Below are 9,825 nucleotides of genomic sequence, written 5' to 3' on the forward strand. Positions count from 1 at the left end.
TCCTGAGCACCCTCAGGAAGTGCAGTCTCTGCTGGACCTTTTTCAGCAGCGCAGTGGTGTTCACGCTCCACGTCAGGTCCTCCTCAATATGGATTCCCAGGAAGCGGAAATCCGCCACCCTCTCTACACAGTCCCCTCTGATAGTCAATGGTACCATGTCCGTTTTGTTCTTCCTGAAGTCTATTATTACTTCCTTTGTCTTTAAGGTGTTGAGGAGCAGGTTATTTTCTTCGCACCACACGTTATACCAACCTTAGTTGGTATAAACTTCATCTTTCTCACTTTCCCCCATGTCACATACTGCTCTTAAAGCCTTAATTTCTGCCAACTGAGCTAAGCAAGATTACAGGCTTCCAATTTAATTACCTTAAAGTCTAATTCATCCGTATGCACCACTTTAAACCCTACATACTTTCTATTATGATCTCTTTAACAAGAAACATTCCCAAACAAAACCTTTTTGTCCCCTTCATTCAAAAGTTTTGACTGTAAAACATTCTTTAGGCTTGTTTGTCCTTCTTCCTTCATTATCTTTCTTAATGATGTCACAATTTCAACATACTTTCCAATCTAGTCTGAACTATATCCTGCCATTCCCAAGCTCATCATCATCTGTCCTACTTTCTGAGGTTTTAGACTTACAATGTCTCTCTCACATTGCTTCTCACTTGTGGAACAAACCAACAAATCATCCACATACTGTATCAAATACTTTCTAAGGGTTCACCTTCCAACTCTGCCTTTATCATCTGATTAAAACATGGGGCTAGTATTTAAAACTCTACCTCATCCTAGCCTTTCTTGACCTCCTCCTTGAGATCCCTCCCTCCCTTGGGGACCCCAGTCCTGTCTGGGCTTATATCCAGATTAATTTCACTCCTGATAGGACATTTTGAGGAAACGCTCCCCCAAAGACATTTATTATTGGCATGTAATTCTCTGGCCCCTGCTTGGCTCTGTCATAGGACTCACTGTGTGTCAATGCATCACTTATTTCAATCTTTTCAACCAGGTCCGTTGTTATTGACAACATTGTCTTTCTTTTTTCACGCTCTTTCTTTTTAAGCTCTTCGTTACATTAGCATCATTTTTCTCTGCACTTCCTGCTGGTCTGCAAGTCTTTTTCCTATCTTTGCGATATTTCTTGACCGCAGAGACCAACTGATCGCTGAATCGGGGGTGTGAAATAAATGACAATCCCACCACCTCCTCCAATCTAGGCTTGACTTTAGGAGGAATGACATCCACCACAGTGGTTCAGAATATAGTGTTCATTAACTGGTTGCTTTCTATTTATTGTTCATTTTCAAGTCTCCGCCTTTTCAGCTGGTTCTCCAGATAGGCTGCTGGATCATTTGCCTCTCCTAGTGGATCTCCCCTTTATTCCTTGGGGTCCACCTTAAGTGGGTAACATTGTCTGAGGGCCTGCCATACCCTCTGCCTGACTGTGTCAAACAGCATGCAATTGTTTATTACATTGTTCACAGCATTTTTATACCAGCCATCTTCAGTAGTTCTGTCAGTTTAGTGGTTCCTATCACTTTCACCAACAGTGCCTTCAAATCTCCCATACCCAATAATCGTCCCACGTTCTCCTCCTCCAAAGCCCTAATCCATTTCCTGCCCCATCAGGAATATTGGGTAAGGTATTTTTAGCCCTCTCAGTTTATGGGTGCCACAAAGGATAATCTGTGTCTGTCCTCCTCTTTTCTTTTTAAAGCACTCATCAATTTATCCCTCTGCTTCCCACTTTAATCCTTTCTGGTATGCCTTCTTTCTTATTCTAAACTCAATTTCTTGCTTCTCAAATATTCTAGCCTCCTTGCAAATTCATTCACCTTTCCTTTTTTTAAATCTTCCACTGACTCCTCCTGCTTTATTACTTCACACCTGTCATTCCCTACTGTTATCTCCTAACTGCCTCTCTCTCCTTTCTTTCTAAAATGCCTAAGTGTATCTAATTCCTTTCTTTTCCCACTTTTCCAACTTATCTGTGGGCATATCATTCATAATTAACACTTCCATCTTGTCACACATTTACCTTGAAAGTGCCTTCCTTGGGCCACTTCCTCAAATCTCAGCAAATTCTGAAAATCTCAACAAACAATCATTACCCTTCTCCAACCAGAATGTTTTCCATAAAACAACAAACCATAAAAGCTGGTCATGTTTCAGCAATTAACTTATTTCCAATTATTTCAATCCATTCTCACCACTATTTTAAATTTCCAATTCCTAGTACTTGTAACAATTTTCCAAATTAGCTTTACTGAAAATAAATCTAAAAGAAACATCAGGAAAAGTCCAAGAACCTACATTTTCCAACTTTCCACTTTTAAGTTACCTTACAGCTGTTCGTAACCTTCCCCCATTGCTTACAACTTATTAAAGGAACATACACCTACCCTTACAATGTGGTCTACAACAAACAAAATAATTATCACATCTATGAACTTCCTCATTCATTCAAAACCGGTTTTTACACGCAAATCACATTCGTTCCATTCTTACTTCAAAGAAATTATGCAATTTTCTACACGTATTAAAGTTTCAAAATTACCATTTATATAATTCTTATCTCCCTTAAGTTAAAGTAGGATGGTCTAATCCCCTATCAGTCAGGTTCCTGAGTGCAGTGATTGGACATTGATTCAGATCGTGATTAGTCAGACTCACTGTCACTCAAATTCTAACCACACCCCACTAAGACCACAACCAATCAAAATCCTAGTCACTCAACATCTGACCACACGCCACTCCCATTAATTCCAGACAAAGGAACACATTTTGTCTTGATCTCTCAGTAGAAAATGCTGAAAGAACAAGCAGCAGAAAGAATGCAGCAAGCTTATCTTCACAAACAGTTAAGAAACTCAGTCCTTACACCTCCTCCGTCCTTGTAGTTATTATATTACCTTAATATATTCTTATTGCAATATAACCTTACACTATTCTTATTGCTACTCTACTTTCTGCTATTCTACAATATTTTATCACTGTGTACACTTTCTGTTACGCACTTACCTTAAATTTGTATTTTGCCCGTACAAACCCCTGACCTCTCAGGGCGGTATCCACAAATTACTTGCCTTGTCCGCGCAAACCCCTGACCTCTCAGGGCGGTATCCACGAGGTCTAAATAAACTCTTAACACTATCACATTACTTTCTTATCACAAATATTAATACTCACCACACACAGTAGCAATGTTACAAAATTTTGAGATTTAAAAAATCAAGTCTGCAATTTATCCCATCAGATAAAGCATAACAATAAGTTTAATTTGACACCTAATTCACTTTCATATCTCAAGTAATAAAAATGTTATGGCCATTTTCATACTCGGAAATTAGCATCTTGTTCCCTATTGATTTTCTATGGACAGAACAAAAAAGCTGTGATCGTGGACAGTCAAAAGCACATAACCTTCTTAAAAATTAAGAGAACTGAAGGAAATTTTCAGTTATCATAGATTGAACCATTCTGAAACAAATATAAATAATCTTACTTGGATGACCTGAAATTAAAGCATATAATTAGCTAATTTCAAACTTCAATTTACTAGATCTAAACATCTATCCATTTCTTAATAAATGATTAACATTTTTAAATAGCCCAAGTGTCCAAATAATATTCACAAATAATTCACAATAAAACATGATTTTTAAATCTCATTTACATCAATTTATAGGCCAAATGGAAGGAATTTAGTGTTCAATTGCTGTAAATTAAAGTCAATTTAAATCGGCTTTCTAGTGGGTTCATGTGGAACGCGCTGGTTTAGAACGTTCACATTGTGCTAGATTTATGCCCTCAAATGCCCAGAAAAATACTGCGGGATATAAAGAGCCCAAAATGAGCTACTCGCTATAGAAAACTTTAATAACAGGGTTATATACATGCCCCATTTAATGTAAAAATAAGGTATATACCTTTAATTGTTTACTTTATAAAACCCTGGGGCTGCAAGAGGTTGCGGAGTGAGAGAGTGATTTTTTTAAACTACTATACAGCTATTATACAAGGCCATAAAAACTAATAATACCTTTTGCGACTGGGGCTTACAGCGGTTTTCCGCTAATGATTTACTAGGCTGAACCTTTTCGATTGGAACAGCCTCGTAAAAATCGCGTTTTAAACCCGCCCCCTCTAAACAGCGCCAAAATCACACACAAGGGGTGGGGCAGATGCTCAGCCACGATTCAGGTAGGTTTTGTAACATACCTACACACAGCGCAGCCTTCTCGGACAACCCTCCGTGCAACCTTTTTAGAACAATTTAGTGCCAGATTCTTGGGTCGGAGAGACCTTCTAGCTACCTAGGCACTTCTGTGTCCCCAATGGCTTATCATGAACAACAGCTAATTAGTCCAAATGAAGCGGAAAAAACACAAAATTTTTAGGTGGCCACCTTTGTTCTGTTTTCCTTAAGAGCCACATAAGGGGCTGGGAAGGCCCTGGGCTACTTGTCTTTTAATTAATGGTCTCTTACCGAGCCTGCTCACTGCGCCAATTTTGTCGGGGTTTTAAGACTCAAAGTTTGGATAAGATGACACAGACACGGAGAATTCTTCAAGAAGACGAAAAGCCTTTATTTACAAACAATTTTGGCTTGGAACATTCAGAGACAACACGGCCTGGTCACTCTCTAATTGTTCTCCGATTCATAAAACCAGACCGCTTTTTATTACAGTTGTAGCCTTATCTTTGACTACTTTGGCATGCATGCTTCTGTAACTTTAATCTCTCACTATGTCCTTGCCCTTTAACTTTAACTCTGAGCCTACCATGGTGTTCTAGCTAAAGCAAAATAAAAAATAAGGAGCAACTTGTTTTTGTGCCTTGATGTCTGATCACATAAAAATAATGTTTTAAACATATTGGTAAAAGTAAGAAGTAACTTGTTTCTTCTATATAACTTCTATAAGGTCAAGAGAAGTATATACACATCATATAATGAATTGGGACAGCAAGTGAGAAAGGTGTAATGTGCAAAATTAGATTTTTTTTAAAATCATGTTTAGAAAACTCAATAAAAATGTTGGTTTGCTATATTTTTTTTTATTAAGGGTGCCTTCTAATCCAAAGCCAATATGTTTTAGTGTTTAAAAACCTAAGCTGGGGCAGTGGTGTCAAATGATCGGTGCCCATTTCTTCCTCAGCCAAGGAGCATTGTTTTCCACCGTGGATGACCTGCTAGGCTTCATTGACCTTCTTTCATGAATCCTGACTTTCAAATGCTCAGAATACGCAGAAGCTGTGTATTACATTAAATGTTCCATGGGAATTGCAAAATGTAAAATGTGACAGTGCAGTATGGCAGAATCTCTTAAAGGGATGGGGGTAATCCAAGCCAGCTTTATCTTTGTGTGCTGAGGGGGGAAAATGGGTGGACACCTAGACAGGACATTGTGCTTTCTAAGATGAAGCATTTGAAGCAAGGATTTATATGGATATCCTCTTCCCAAACTAAAGCCTATGGCTTCATGAAGATCTGTGATGATTCCATGTCTTGCTTTATTCTTGGACTCTCTGATAGCAGGTCCTTGAACTTATGGAGCAGAACTTTACTGTCTAATAAAGATATGCTCCTTTCAGAATTCTACAATAACACAGCACCCATGTCCACTATGCATTACCCCTTGACTGATGTCAATGTTTCATTTTCCAGCTCTGAGCAAATAAAATATATTGAGGACTGGGGGACTATTTACCTGAGCATGCCATGTGTACAAAGAGTTTCCAGCTGCTTTTAGATTAAAAATCTAACATGCACACATTAGAATTTCTCGTTCCTTAAATTTTCAGTGATGAAATACCAGATTAACTTTAACAAACCTCTGCTGTTGTCAGAAGAATACGGTTGAGAGGGTCAGATAGATCAGCCCTGATTGAATGGCAGCCTAGACTTGATGGACCAAATGGCCTCATTCTGGTTCTAAAACTTATGAAACATAAAATATCCCCTCTCAAATATCTTCTTTCAGGGTCTAAGCCCAAGAACAGGTTAGTTACTCACTCTCTGAACTACAGTCCAGGTGACAAGGGAGAGGGAAAAAGGAAAATATTGTCAAATCAAGTCAAGTTTATTTGTCACATACACATACGAGATGTGCAGTGAAATGAAAGTGGCAATGCTCGTGGACTTTTGTGCAGAAGACAAACAACAAAACAAATTATAAACAATCATAACACACATATTCTTTTACATAATAATCAGTATAACATATAGATAATAACATACAAGACCAGTGCAGGAAAATAATGGCAACCACCTAAAGGGAAATACTTTTTTTTTTTTTTTTTTTAAAGCCAGATTTGCAAGGAAAAGATTCTTGCTAAAATCACTGCTCATAAACATTCACTGGGATGCATCAATATCTAAATTTAACTAAGATTAGTTTAACTCTTAATGCACTGTGCAACCTCACTCTCTCTCTTAACTCTTAATTTTCATCTTATGATTCTGAAGTGATCAAATGGGAACTATTTTGGTCACCTAATCTTTAATAAAAAAATAACTACTCATTTTAAGGTACGTTATTACTAAGATAAGCAGGTCAACACTCCTGCTTAGGAATGTCCAACTGATAAAAATAGAACAAGGGTGTTTTGGTCCTGTCATTTTCTGCAGATGAGTTTCCCCAATTCTTCATAAACATATTGGCTAAAATTGCAGTCATGTGGTTTTAGAAGTTTCTTGACCATTTTTTATTTGGTAACTTAGTTGTTGCTACTTATTCTAAATCTTCATTATTTACATTAGTTACATTATTCAAATAGGATCTGCAATCACTTGTGAAATTGAACAGCACAAGATTAACTCAAAATGTAAAAACGTTACAGAGAGAACAAATTCTCAGAACAAATTGACCTAACCTTAAAGTAGACTCCTTATAACATAAAATATATGGTTTACTGTGACCAAATCCCATTTTCAACCCACCGGGTCCGCGCCGACCCAGCGATCCCCGCACATTAACATTATCCTATATCCACTCGGGGCATTAAAAACAACATTTTTTTTTTTAACATTTACCAAGCTAATTAACCTATAAACCTGCACGTCTTTGGAGTGTGGGGGGAAACCCGAAGATCTCGGAGAACATACAAACCCCGTAGAGACAGCACCCATAGGCGGGGTCGAACCCGGGTCTCTGGCGCTGCACCGCTGTAAAACAGCAACTCTACCGCTGTGCCACCGTGCCGTCCAACTGAGTGAAATGTAAATTTAAACTTGAAGATATCCATCTCTTACACAATGCTAATTAAAGCATTTTTACATTTTAGTACACAGTTATTTTGTAATTCACCATCAGCTGTAGAGGTTTTTATATTTCTAAATGTTATCTTTTTCTGTAAGTGGTCTAGGGTCAGAATAGTCTTTACTGATGCTGTTCCCTCTTTGATTCATTGCTATTGAGCATGTTGAATTTAGGATCACTTAATTAAATTTCTGCAAAAACAAATTAGGGCTACATATTGGTTTTAACAAATTAATAATAATGTCATGCGAGTAATAGGCCTTGCATTAACAGTACATCTCCAAGTAAATATTTCCACCCAATGCAAATGTACTGTGGTAATTGGTAGTAATTTTATTAAAATCCTGTTTGTTGATTTTAGCTCTGCATTCAACACCATTGTGCCAGAGCTACTACACTCCAAACATTCTGAGTTGACTGTGCCTGAACCCCTCTGTCAGTGGATCACCAACCTACTGACAGGAAGCAGCATGTGAGGCTGGGAATGCACATCTCGGACCCGCAAACGTTCAGCATAGGAGCACCGCAAGGCTGCGTACTCTCTCCTCTCCTCTACTCTCTCTACACCAACGACTGCACCTCCACAGACACCTTTGTCAAGCTTCTCAAGTTTGCGGATGACACAACCCTGATTGGACTGATCCAGGATGGGGAGGAATCTGCCTACAGACAGGAAGTGTCAGAGCTGGCGTCCTGGTGACCTAGAGCTCAATGCTCTTAAGACAGTGGAATTGATTGTAGACTTTAGGAGAGCTCCCCCTCCCCTCACCCCATTTCCATCAACAACACCACAGTCACTTCTGTGGAGCCTTTTAAGTTCCTGGGAACCATCGTCTCCAAGGGCCTTAAGTGGGGGGCTACCATCGACTCCACAGTCAAAAAGGCACAACAGAGAATGTACTCCCTGCGGCAGCTGAGGAAGCACAATCTGCCACAGGCAATGATGGTCCAATTCTACACAGCCATCGTAGAGTCTGTTCTCACCTTCTCCATCATGGTCTGGTTTGGCTCAGCCACCAAGCACAACACCTGGCTGCAGCGAATAATCCGATCAGCGGAGAAGGTTATTGGCTGCAAATTTCCCTCCATTGATGAACTGTACACTGCAAGGGCCAGGAAGCGAGCGGGCAAGATCATCTCTGACCCCTCTCACCCTGGCCACAAACTCTTTGAATCACTTCCCTCTGGAAGGTGCCTCCGGACTGTCAAAGCTGCCACAGCCAGACATAAAAACAGTTTTTATCCACGAGTAGTTGCTCTACTCAACAGCCAAAAATCTGTAGCCTCCCTTTGATCTGGTATTTTGTTGGTTCACATGCTTGATCAATGGTGTTTTATCATTAATGTTTTATTATTATTAATGTTTAGTGTTTTCCGAGTCATTCGTAACTGTCACTGTATGTCATGTTGTTACTTGTGGGTGGAGCACCAAGGCAAATTCCTTGTATGTGAATACTTGGCCAATAAACTTACTTAATTTTATTAAATTGAAATTATATCTTGATTTAGCCACGCTGATATGACCATTAGCATTTCCTTTTCGAAGAAAGGATTGGTCGTTAGAAATTGAACTTTGAATCTTGCCCATCATCTACTGCTGATGCCCAATCAGATCTCCTGCAATAATTTTGAAATTGGACAAAAATACATTAAAAGCAGAACATTCTGTATTTAGAGATGCAATAATCAGGGACCTATGATTAATTGTGTAGGAAAGAACTGTAGATGCTGGTTTAACTCGAAGGTAGACAAGTCTGAAGAAGGGTCTCAACCTGAAAGGTCACCCATTCCTTCTCTCCAGAGCTGCTGCCTGTCTCGCTGAGTTACTCCAGCATTTTGTGATTACCTGTGATTCATTGATTGATTGAGAGATACAGCATGAAAACAAGTCCTTCAGCCCACCAAGTTCACACCAACCATTGATCACCCAATCACTCGAGTGTTATGCCAAGCAAATATCATGCCAAGGGCAGCGAGCGCGATCTGTGTCTGCGTCAGTGTCCGAGTCCCTCACAGTGTCTGGTTTTTGTGTCTGGGTCTGTGTCTGAGTCTGTCCCACTACGGATCCCAGGGGCGGGTCCCGGGGCTGCGGCTCCCTCCCTCCCTCTCACCCCCTCCCCCGCTCTCAGTGGCACCTCCCTCCTTCACTGCCTAACCCTTCACTCACTCACTCACTCCCTCTCCCTCCCTCCTCCACTCCATTCCTCCGTTCCCTCCCTGACCCCGCCCGGAGAACCAGGCGGACGGGATGGAGGTAAAGCGGGAATGCGGCAAACAACGCTATCACCCTAGCGACAAACACAGGGCCAATGCAATGCAGTGTTTAGGGAGGGTGGCATTGTGGGAAGGGCATCAAGGGAGCGTCCCACTGTGGGAGGGGCGGTAAGAGAGCTCCGCACTCTTGGAGCGGCAGTACGGTATTGGAGTCATAGAGCTTCGACCCATCTTGTTAGATCTAGCTCTTAGGGTTAAAGGAATCGAGGGATATGGGGTACTGGGGTAGTGATTTTGGATGATCAGCCATGATCATATTGAATGGCAGTGCTGGCTTGAAGGGCCG

General features: G+C 40.3%; 1 long non-coding RNA gene across 1 annotated transcript; it reads left to right on the top strand.

Annotated features, from left to right (window-relative positions):
- The first annotated feature begins 1,107 nt into the window (after window positions 1-1,107).
- On the top strand, window positions 1,108-8,747 carry LOC129697354 (uncharacterized). Its single transcript, XR_008723505.1, has 2 exons — window positions 1,108-2,863; window positions 7,627-8,747. It is a non-coding gene; the product is annotated as an uncharacterized LOC129697354 (long non-coding RNA).
- The last annotated feature ends 1,078 nt before the right edge of the window (window positions 8,748-9,825 follow it).

Source organism: Leucoraja erinacea, chromosome 5 (genome assembly GCF_028641065.1).
Source record: "Leucoraja erinacea ecotype New England chromosome 5, Leri_hhj_1, whole genome shotgun sequence".
In the NCBI taxonomy this organism is placed as follows: Eukaryota; Metazoa; Chordata; class Chondrichthyes; order Rajiformes; family Rajidae; genus Leucoraja; species Leucoraja erinaceus.